We start from the raw sequence: 12,498 nt of genomic DNA, 5'->3' as shown, positions 1-12,498 counted from the left end.
AACTTTTGCTCTTAATTTTTTTTAACACTTAATTTGTGATATTCTGCGATCATTTTTAGGTTTGGGGGTTGGATTTTTTTTTTTTTTTTTTTTTTTGTGAAGTACTGACCAAAAAAATCTTGCTGCATTCAGTCTCCTGAGAATGTTGGGTCGAGTTTTTTGATCCCTGTGGCTCATTGATTTGCGGGCTGATGTAGTGCGAGGGGTCCTTATTAGTGGCGTCTGTCCCTGCTGTAATGTTTTTGTTATTTTTCCTCATTTGTTCACTCTGACATCATGTCATTACAGAATGGTGCTGTTCAGGCCCTGCCTGGGCTGTTCGTTAGCGTGTGTTTAATGAGCAGCTTAATTGAGCTGTCTAGTAGGCCACCTGTCGCCCTCCGGACTTATTAACATACTAATGGCCTGACATTGTATTCTCTGACAGGCAACAGGGCTTACTGATTTGATGTCTGGACATGAGGATTTTATGCAGGAATGAGAGCAGGCATTGGGAAGGAGGTTTAAAAAACGCAAATTAACTCTTTGGTATCTCTGTGTTTATGGCTCTCTTGCAGGAAAAAAAAAAAAAAGTTCAACCCATGGCCGGCCCGGAGAGCATGTGCTGGGGAGGAAGGCTTGCCCCCATTGTGGTTCTCCGAGAGAAAATATGCTCCGCATGAGAAGAGGAGGCTTCGTTTAGGTTACAGTATTATTGTCGGGAACTACTTCAAAGGGGAGATCTGCAACCCCCAGGGAAAGTTTGGTGCCTAGACGGTTCTCTGCTGGGGCCGAGCAGCGACGCTCCGTCTGAGGGGTATGAGTGTGGTCTGCTGCCCCTGCCTTTTAAATCTGGCTGAGGACAGGATCAGGGACACTGGCTCCAGGGGAGGGCCTTGGAGAGATGGCCGGAGTTCACATAGACGCGCTGGCCGAGGACACTTGTTCTGTTTGTGTTTTACTTCGGTGTGGTTGCCTCTTTCCCCCTGGCTCCCTTGCAGAGGCTGGAGGAAGACCTTCTGTCCTGGGAAGTTTCTGGAGAGTGAGTCCAGAGAGCGGGACAGCACTCCCTCAGGGGCTGGATGTGGCTCTTCCGTCCCCTCATCTTTTCTCCTTAGCCTTCCTCCTTCAATGCCTGAGCACAGAACGACCATGCACAGAGGCGCAGAGGCGTAAAGAACCTCCTTTAAGATTTCAGGAAAGGGTCATGACTTTTAGGAAAGGGCTGGGCAGAGTGTGCCAAGTCCCCGCCTGAAGCAGCTTGGAGGTGGGGTGGGCACCCTGGTGGGAAAGCCCTGTCTAGGGGCTGGGCTTGGCCGCTGCGACCCCCAGGCCGAGCTTCCAGACAAGTCAGCAGAGGAGCTATAGAAGGCTGGCTCTGCAGAGAGTGCCAGAAAGTGTTCTGGGTGTGGCTGGCTGGAAGCAGCATTCCAGGACTTGGCGTGTTGAACCTGCAGCCTTCAGACCTTCTTTATAGGAGGTCATGAGTGGTCCCCCCCTCCTGGGTTCTGAGCACAGGAATGCTGTCTTGCTAGTACCCAGCCAATGAAGGGGGGAGGAAGAGGGAGCAGGGGGAGGAGGAGGGAGGGGAAGAAGAGCAGAAACCCACATACTCTATCTGTGATGATGATGTTAGCCTTAATTTTTATTTCTTTTTTTTTTTTAAGATTTTATTTATTTGACAGAGAGAGGGAGAGAGAGAACACAAGCAGGGGGAGCAGCAGAGGGAGAGGGGGAAGCAGGCTTCCCGCGGAGCAGGGAGCCTGATGCGGGGCTCGATCCCAGGACCCCGGGATCATGTCCTGAGCCGAAGGCAGACGCTTAACTGACTGAGCCAGCCAGGCGCCCCTTAATTTTTATTTCTTAAGCCAAGCCTTTTATAAACATGATTTCATTTAAGTTTTCTATCCCAGGGTTTCTCAACTTTAGCACAATTGATGCTTTAAGCCAGATCGTTCTTTGTTGTGGGGGACTGTCCTGTGCATTGCAGAAAGTTGGGGTGCCTCCCTAAACTCCACCCACCAGATGCCAGTAACGAACCCCAACCTGACTGTGACCATCAAAAATGTCTCTAGACAGGGGCGCCTGGGTGGCTCAGTCAGTTAAGCATCTGCCTTCAGCTTAGGTCATGATCCCAGCATCCTGGGATTGAGTCCCACATCAGGCTCCTTGCTCAGTGGGGAACCTGCTTCTCCCTCTGCCTGCCATTCCCCCTGGTTGTGCTCGAGCTCTCTCTCTCTCTCTCTGATAAATAAATAAAACCTTTTGAAAAAAATGTCTCTAGACAGAGGATCATGGAGAAGGGAAGGAAAAATAAGATAAGATAAAAGCAGAGAGGGAGGCAAACCATAAGAGACTCTTAACTCTAGGAAACAAACTGAGGGTTGCTGGAGGGATGGGGGGTGGGGGATGGGGTAAGTGGGGGATGGGCATTGAGAGCACATGATGGAATGAGCACTGGGTGTTATGTGCAACTGATGAATCACTAAATTCTACCTCTGAAACTGAAAGTAATAATACACTATACATTAACTAAATAAAAATTTAAATTAAAAAAAAATGTCTCTAGACATTGCCAAATGTCACCGGGGGGGAAAGTTGCCCCCAATTCAGAAACACTGCTCTAGAGGTAGGTATATTGCCTTCAGTTGGTAGACGGAAGCAAAAACTCAGAGTGTAAAGGAGGGGGTGCTCACTCATAGCTAATACACAAGAGGCAGAGCTGGGTTCAGACCCAAGTCTGTTGGATCTCATATCCCGGATCCCTTCTTTGCACAATCCTCCCTGTGCATGATGGTGGTGGATCTAGTTGTGACCAGAGATGGGTCAGCTGTCTGCGTCCAGTGCTGACCATTGCAGAGCTAGTACAGATGAATTATTTTGCTAAGGATTTCATACATTATCTTTTAAAATCTTCTCCATATCCCTTTGAGGTAGGTACCATAATTCTTCTGTTTTAAAAGATGAGGACACTGAGACTCAGAGGAATTAAAGTAACATATCCAAGGTCAAGGTCACACAGCCAGTAGGGGCGAGAGTCTCATCTAGGTCTCCCTGGCTTCAAAGAACATGTGTTTTCTGCTAGAGCATCCAGAATCTCAGTCATCTGCACCTAGGGGCCCCATCCTTATGATCCATTCTCCTATCTTGCCAAAAAGAAGGGGCATTTCCTCCCTTTATTTCACTGACTGACCAGGGTGCTATGCCCGGTATGTTCCCCAGAGACACATGTGATGGTTCATTTTATGTGTTACCTTGACTGGCCCAGGGCGACTAGATATTTGATCAAAATTATTCTTGGTCTGGAGCACCTGGGTGGTGCAGTTGGTTAGGCGTCCAACTCAATTTCGGCTCAGGTCATGATCTCAAGGTCATGAGATCCAGCCCCACATTGGGCTCAGCGTGCTGAGTCAACTTGAGATTCTCTCTCTTCCTCTGCCCCTCCCCCCACTCGTATATGTACACACTCTCTCTCTCCCTCTTTTTTTCTCAAACAAATAAATCTTAAATTTTTTAAAAATTATTCTTGGTACATCGTGAGGGTATTTCTGGATGAGCTTAACATTTGAATCAGTAGACTCAGCAAAGCAGACTGTTGTTTCTAATGTGGGTGAGCTGCATCCAATTAGTTGAGGGTCTGAATAGAACAAAATGCTGAGCCTCCTCCAAGTAAGAGAGAATTCCTCCTGCCTGATGGCCTTTGAACTGGGACATTGGCTTTTTCCAGCCTTTGGACTTGAACTGAAACATCAAATCTCCCCAGGTCTCAGCTCTGCTGGTCTTCAGACTAGAGCTACACCATCAGCTCTCCTGGGCCTCCAGCTTACCAGCCCATCCTGCAGATCTTGATAGCTGTCAGCCTCCGTAATCACGTGAGTTAATTCCTTATAGTAAATCTCTTTATATACATATAGATACTCACATACATATATACATATACATCCTGTTGGTTCTATGTCTCTGAAGAACCCTGACTAATATAGCATTTTGGTAGGATTTTAGACATGGTAACTTTTTATATCCCGCATTTTCAACATTTGTTTCATTTTGTTTTAGGACTGACTTGTAACCAGCATCTAGCTGTTTTTTAAAAATGCAATTTGAGACTAATGATGTCCAACACCTCATAATGTTGTCTCTTCAGACAACTTATCCCTCTGTGCTATGCTCTGGGTGAATTCCTCCATAATGATCTTCCAGTTCATCAATTCTCTCTTTAGCCATCCAATCTAGTTTCTCTTACCCTATTAAGCTTTCTAAATTTCAGTGATAAGCTGCTTTATCTCAAGGATTTCTAAATGGTTCTTTTTCATACCCGTCTGTTAATTTTCTATTTCTGCCTGGCTCAAGTCCTTAATTTTTTATCTTTTTCATCTTTATTACCTCTTCCTTTAACTCTTAGAAGATATTCAGCATAGTCATTAAAAAAATCTTTTTCAGATTGCACTATTATTTTTATTTTCTTTAAAGTGATTTCATTTCCTGACTTGATTTTGTTGATTTGGTGTGAGCTTGTCAAGAATCAGTTTATTTTTGTTTTGTTTCATTTTGTTGTAGCTGCGGGGGTTCTATACTCACCGTTCCTTTTCCAGGGTGGAGCGGTGGGTTGTTGTTTTCACCTGCCCCCTATGATCGCCTGTTCAGAACCACATCCTCTGGTGGGTTTTCAGAGTGTTCATCCTAAGGAGATAACTGGGGATACTGTAGTTGCTGTCACTGAGCCATTTGGTAAAATGCCCAGATCCTGGCTGCAAAGCTTTGCTTTTCCTCTTTTTAATAGGTGTGCATCTGCAATCTAGGCAGTGGTGGATAGAAGCATGTTTTATCCTCTCTATGAGGGGGAGCTGCACCCCATCTCTGGCTCCATCCCCTGCTTTGCATGATTGGGAGTTTCAACCAATAAGCTCCCTGCCTCCTCTAACTGCTTCCAGCAAGCTGGTAGCTTCAATCTTGTCTTCTGTTTTGTGTTTCTGGATCCTGGAGATGTTATCTCTTTTGAGCATGGCAATTAAAAAAAAAATCTATCATGACTCTGTGTTGGTGCCAATGGAAGGCTCAAAGCAGGAATCTTGATGGAGTTGAACATCCCCTGCTGTATACGCATCTTATCACCATTTTACAATATCATATCAAAATTCTCCCTACAGGGAAGAGTTCCCTGCTTGTGATCCTGGCTTACAAAACGCTCAAAAGTGTTGGCTGAGTCAGCCTGCTTGGGTTCAAATCCCAGATCTGCTGCTTGTCAGTTGTGGAAACTATGGCCAAGTTGTCTAAGGCTTTAAGCCTTATTTTCCTCACTGTGAGATGTATTAGCCGTATAACATCCTAAGGTTGTTATGAGGATTAAATAAAATAAGCCAGGCAAAGCACTTCCCACGGATTCTGGCACATTGTCAGCCCTCAGTAAATGTCTGCTGTTATTATGGCAGTTATTACTGCTTGATTTGAATCAAATATCCAACTTCAGAGAATTATTATTTTTCAAAAGGTTCCAGTGGCCTGAATGGCAGAAGAGAGAAATGCCAAGAAATGTTTTAACCGCTAAAATTTTTAAGGCACTTTGATATCTGTTATCCATAGTCCCACAATAAATCTGTGCTTTGTTTTTCCCATTTTATAGTTGAGAAAATTGAACTGCAGGATTAGGGCACACTTTTTTTTTTTTTTTTAAATTACTGCATGCTTTTGACTAGCAGGAGGCACATGAATGAAAAGTCACACTCAGCAGACACTCTCGGGAGCACCAGCCATACCACCATTTTTTGGAAAGAGATTAGGAAGCAGCCTCAAGGAAACCCTTGGTTTCTCCCTGGAAAGTGGTACTCCCCATTTTCCAGATCTGTCAATGTGCTATGCCGTTGGTGGTCCTGGATGCCTGAGATTACACCTGGATATGTACTCCATCTTTTATGCTGGGAAACTGAGAGGATGCCTGCTTCCTCCTCCACATCCACTGCATGTCACCCCTACTCTGCTCTGGGCCCCGCATCCGCATTGGTTACATCCACAGGCTCCCCTGCCCTCAGGCTCCTGGCTGGTTTGGCCAATAGGCAGGGTGACCAGCCTTTGAGATAGTCAACCTGGGACACAGCTGTATAAGACTAAACAATAATCACCACCCATAGCAACACAACTTATACTCAGATACATGTGTGTTATTCCTTTAACATGAAAACATGAAAAATAGGGACGTTGGGTGGCTCATTTGGTTGAACAGCAGACTCTTGATTTCAGCTCAGGTCATAATCTCAGGGTCATAAGATCGAGACCTGCATTGGGCTCCATGCTCAGCAGAGTCTGCTTGAGGATTCTCTCTCTCCCTCTCCCTCTGCCTCCTACCCTGCTCATGTTCTCTCTCTCTCTCTCAAATAAATAAACAAATCTTTAAAAAAATAAGGAAATATGAAAATAAAGAAAATATGAAAAATAAAAAGGTACATCAAAGGGAATACAATCAACAATATTATAGTAGCATCGTATGGTGACAGATGGTAGCTATGCTTGCTGAGAGCACAGTGTAACGTATAGACTTGTTGAATCACCATGGTGTACACCTGAAACTAATGTAACATTGTGTGTCAACTGTACTTCAATTAAAAAAAAAGAGAAAAGGGGAAAATTATGAAAAATAAATACCTGAAATTATATATTATTCTATATTACTCACTTTCCTGTTACATAAATGCTATTATTTAAACAAAACAGCAGTAGGACTAGGAATTAGTAGTAATTAGTAGCAGGACTAAACAATTAACATATGTGAGAAAATATAACAACACTTTGATCATGTTTCTTTCTGTCCTCTAACACAGCAATTTACTTTAACTCCTTATTGGATATTTAAATTTTGTAGGCTATATCAGGATACATGACTGCAAGACCTTTAGAAGGAAAATATAGACACAGTAGAGCTACTTCAGTATTTATATTTAATAAAATGTGGCAATGATATGTTTCTTTCTGCCCAGTGATACAGTAGGCATATTTTTACTCTTTCTGTTTCCTCCTCTGCTAATATTTCTCTGAATTGCCTGCAACTTTTAGGACATCCTTCTTTTTTTTTTTTTTTTTGTATGTGGTGACAAAGCCAAACATAGTCAAAAGAAGATTCACTTTTAACTTACAGCTCTTCTCTTAAAAATATATATATATATATTTTATTTATTTATTTGAGACAGAGAGAGAGAGCATGCATGCGTGCATGCACAAGTGGTGGGGGGGGCAGAGGGAGAGGGAGAAGCAGACCCTCCCCTTCCCCGCTGAGCAGAGAGCCCGACTTGGGGCTCGATCCCAGGACCCTGAGATCATGACCTGAGCTGAAGGCAGATGCTTAACAGACTGAGCCACCCAGGCACCCTGTTACAGCTCTTCTCTTATGAGGCCTACATCAGTCCAAGCTGATGACATTGAGCTGACTATCTTCTCAACAAAAACATTTATTTGGAAAGCTTCCTTACTGGCTGTGGAGGTTAATTTTATATCTTGGCTGGGTGGTGGGGCCCAGTTGTCTGGTCAACCAGCAGTCTAGATGTTGCTCTGAAGCTATGTTCTAGATGTGATTAACACTTATAATCTGTAGGCTTTGAGTGAAGCAGATGACCTTCTATAATGTAGGTGGGCCTCATCCAATCAGTTGAAGGCCCTAAGAGCCAAGACTGAGGTTTCAGAGGAAGAAGGAATCCTCCTCAAGACTGCAACATGGAAACTCTGCCTGAGTTTTCAGCCTGTGGGCCTGCCTCATGAATTTTGGACTCAAGACTGCAACATCATTCTTATCTGAGTTTCCAGGTTGCCAGCCCACCCTACGAATTTCAGATTTGCCACAATCATGTGAGCCAATTCCTTAAAATCTTGTGTCTGTCTCTCTATATATCTCTGTCTCTCCTCTGTTTCTATAGAGAGACCTGATTAATAAACTATCAATGGTAAGTTTTTAGACTTGCAAGAATTTATTTCCAGCTCTCCAAAACTGCTCATCCACTTAGTATCCACAGGCTTGTTTGGGTAGGCCAGTTATTTCTAACTCAGGACCTTTGCAACTATAAACTCACTATGTGGGTACCCACGTCTGAGATGCCCATTATTTTATGTACCCTGATGCACACTAGACAGCACAAGTTAAATCTCTCCTTCTCAGGGATAATGGTTTAAAGCACAGAAATAGTTTTAACTTAGGAAATTTTAAGTTAGAGTACAAGTTACAGATATAGAGTATAAGTTACAGATTCAGTAAAAAAAAAAGAGAAAGAAAGAAAGAAAAAGAAAATCTTGTTGCCCTTTTCTAGAGATTTTTTTTAAAGAGATTTTTTTTTTAAGATTTTATTTATTTGAAAGAGAGAGAGAGTGAGCATGAGTAGGGGGGCAGAGGGAGAGGGAGAAGCGACTTGCCACTGAGCAGGGAGCCCAATGTGGAACTCGATCCCAGGACGCTGGGATCATGACCTGAGCCGAAGGCAGATGCTTAACTGACTGAGCCCCCAGGAGCCCCTTTTCTAGAGATTTTTATTTTTTTAAGAGATTTTTAAAAAAGATTTCATTTATTTGAAAGAGAGAGAGAGAGAGAGTGAGAATGAGTAGGGGGGCAGAGGGAGAGGGAGAAGCAGGCACCTCTTTTCTAGTGATTTTTTTAAAGTTTTGAAAAGTCTTATTAAAAAACCAAGTTTTTTGGGCACCTGGGTGACTCAGTCATTAAGCATCTGCATTCAGCTCAGGTGATGATCCCAGGGTCCTGGGATCGAGCCCCGCATTGGGCTCCCTGCTCAGCGGGAAGCCTGCTTCTCCTCTCCCACTCCCCCTACTTGTGTTCCCTCTCTCGCTGTCTCTCTCTGTCAAAAAATAAATAAAATCTTTAAAAAAAAAACCCAAGTTTTTAAAAAATATGAGCTTTGGTCACAACCCCCATATAACCTTGAACACCTCAAGGATAGTCAGTTCATCCTTTGCTCGGCTCCTCGTGGCCCCTTCAAAGACCATCGGACAGCTTTGGTTGAAGTCCTATTCACTGATTTGCTCTCAGCCTTTTCTCCATTCTCATCCTTAATGTCTTTCCAAATTAAAGAAGCACATTCTTCTTGTCCCAAACTTTGAATATAGGATTTTGCAATAAGCCAGCCTCCTTCCCATGGTGGGCAATAGTGACAGCCACGTTGCAGGCACGGGGCCCCGTGGGCTGTCTCATATCAAGGAGGGAAGTCTCAGGAAGTGCTTCTCCATGTTTTGAAGAAACAAGAAGATGACCGTGAACTTTCATTACAAAAGCATCAATATCCCCAATAGGAAAATCACATCCCTGAAATGCAGGACAATTAGCAGGGAAGATCTTTTCCTTTTCTTTGGTAAGAAGGTTGCAGACCGAAAGGGACTCTTGCTGAAATGTACATTTGCCCCATCAGCCAAATGTGCCGCTAGATCAACAAAGTCCAATATTTATTTGGACAAGGGACTAACAATCTATATTTTCTGCAGTTTCATAAAACGCTTCATGAATTCAAGAAGATGATCTGAAACTCCGTTTTGTGAAATTTAAGTACCTAAGAGCCAGGGAGAACATTTTTTGGTTTGCTATGATTTGGCGCATCATTTGGCATACTGTAGAAAGCATGAGTGTTGGTAAGAGATGGGAAAAAGAAATCAGCTTTACCCCGTAAGAGACCAACATACCTCTTACCAAAATTTTTCCCTTTTGTTTGCCTATATTTTTTGGCAGGGGGTTTTAGTGTGGCAATGGGCTAATGCCTAAATACCACATCGCTCAACGTTTCTGGCTTAATAGAAGAGTGGAAGGCTGCTGAAGGCTGGGGGACACGGCTAGCTGAGAGATGACGCCCTGGAGTTCACAGTACTCTCTGCACCTGTCCCGCACACCTTCAAAGGGAGCCACTAAATGGGGCCGTCTTCCCCTTAGCCAGAAGGCACTGGGCTGGGAAGCAAGGTGGTGGAGATGAGAGTATCCCTCCCACCGTTATACAATGTAACCCTCTGAAAGGGCGTTTGCCTCCCATCCCTCTCATCCCGGAATTGGAGGGTTCGGAGTTTCTCAGTGCTTGTCATGGTCAGTTTGATGTGTCGGCTTGGCCAGGCTCTACCCCCATTATTTAATCAAACACAAACCTAGGGCGCCTGGGTGGCCCAGTTGGTTAAGCGACTGCCTTCGGCTCAGGTCATGATCCTGGAGTCCCTGGATCGAGTTCCGCATCGGGCTCCCTGCTCAGCAGGGAGCCTGCTTCTCCCTCTGACCCTCCCCACTCTCATGTGCTCTCTCTCTCATTCTCTCTCTGTCAAATAAATAAATAAAATCTTAAAAAAAAAAACATTAAAAAAAAACAAAACACAAACCTAGGTGTTGCTGTGTGTTCTGTGGATATGATGAACATCTATAGTCAGTGCACTTCAAACAGAAGATGATCCTCAGTAATCTGGGTGGGCCTGATCCAATCGATTGAAAGGTCTTAAGGGCCCAGCTGAGGTTTCCCTGCAGGAGAAGAGACTCCCCTGGGAATGGCAGCTTTAACTTCTGTCCAAGAGTTCCAGCCTGCCCTTCCTACTGGTCTGTCCTGTGGGGCTCACACTCACCCAGTCGGCCTCCACACTCAGGCAGCCGATTCCTTGCAATAAATCTCTTCATGTTACAGCCTACTTGCTCTGTTTTTCTCTGGTGGGATTCTGACTGATACAGCATCCAAGGGGGAAATGATTCCTCCCGGGAGCCAAGGCATGGCTGTTTTTAGAGATCATCATGCTGCCTAATCGATAGTGAAGGGGATCACTGTGTTGACCAGGGTGATTGATTCCAATAACCATGGGGCAGATCACCTAGTGAGGGATACAGTTGCATGTGTAGTCCCAGGACATTCACTAGGATACTTCTTAGTACTTCCTTGTCCAATAGTCCCGGACAATGGAAAGAGAATCACCAAGGACTCAGATCCTTCGAGAATGAAGGCTCAGGTGATCCTTCTAAGTAAAGAACTCAACCTTGCTGAAGTTGGCAGAAGATAAGGGGGGAACACAGAAGGATGAGGGCAGAAGGCAGCTATGGGTATCTCCTTGGATTCGTGACCTGCTACAATCAGGAACCATGTCAGTTATTTAAATTAATCACTCCCTGCCTTTCTTTTCCTCATTACCTATATGAAGAGCACTGGTGGTAGCTAATGGTGGGAGTTGTTGACGGATTGTTAACATTTTGCTGCATTTCCTTGAACATCTGGTTCTCTCTTCTCTCTCTCCCTCGATCTCTCCCTCTCCTTCTCCTTCTCCCTGCTTCTATCACCTGACATTCACCTTCCCCACATTTTTTGTCCTAAACAGTTTAAGTTAGCTGCAGACATTAACGCCTTTGCCCACAAACACATCACTGTGTATTTCCCAAGAACATGGAGATTCTCTGACATAAACACAGTAGCTGTCAAATTAAAAAAAAAAAATTCACATTGATATAACACTATTATCTAATATATAGTCCATATTTAAATTTTGCCAATCATCCCGAAAATGTTCTTTATGGAAATTATCCCCCAACCCAAACTCCAGTCCTAACCATGTATTGCATTTGGCTGCCATGTGTCCTTTGTGTCTGTTAATCTGGTAAATTTCCTCAGTCTTTCTGTAGCTTTCATGACACTGACATTTTTAAAGAGTGCTACGCCATAACTTGGGTCAGGCTCTGCATTTTTGGCACAAGCACGTTGTAAGTGATGGGTGTCCTCCTCAGTGCATCATGTTGGGGGACACATGACATCAGTTTGCTATATAAACAAATTTTTAAATTAATAAATTAAATTAATTTTTAAATTAATAATATACCAAAACTATTGCAGTATTTTTTCTTACATTTTTTAAAAATTTGAACATAATTGACATACAACGTTACATTAGTTGCAGGTGTCCAACATCTCTGTAGGTTATGTTGGCTCGCAAGTGTAGCTACCACCTGTCACCATATAATGCTATTATAGTAGCATTGACTCTATTCCTTAGGCTGGGCCTTTTATTCCCGTGACTTATTCATCCCATAACTGGAAGCCTGTACCGTCCAGTGTAGTGTATACTTTAAATGGGTGTATTGTATGGCATGTGAATTATATCTCAATAAAGCTGTTTAAAAGACACGCCCACCCACAGTCACAGCTCCTGTCAATTTTTCAAACACAGTGCAGCCATTATCGGCCACCGTAGCCCATGCAGCTTCCCAGGAAGGCTGCCTTGAAGCAATCCCTGCTCGCGCTTTCATGTCCCTTGATGGATCCAACAGTTTGAGGTGAAACTCCCCCCCATTCATCACATCATCTCATTTCACGGAAGAGTAAGAATGGGTATGTGATAAGAGTCAGGTCAGCTGCTGTCTGCTCAGCATGACCACAGAGCCTTTGCACAGCCCTGGGAAGTGTTTGTCTGCAAATAAATCAGTGATGAAAGAGAAAGAGAAACAGTCCTCCCTTCAATCTTTAAAAAATTAAATTAGTGGGGCGCCTGGGTGGCTCAGTTGGTTAAGCGACTGCCTTCGGCTCAGGTCATGAT

This window comes from Leptonychotes weddellii, chromosome 1, assembly GCF_054177405.1.
Source record: "Leptonychotes weddellii isolate Sample4059 chromosome 1, ASM5417740v2, whole genome shotgun sequence".
Classification (NCBI taxonomy): domain Eukaryota; kingdom Metazoa; phylum Chordata; class Mammalia; order Carnivora; family Phocidae; genus Leptonychotes; species Leptonychotes weddellii.
The sequence above is the reverse complement of the archived record's forward strand: the minus strand, read 5'-3'. Positions refer to the sequence as shown.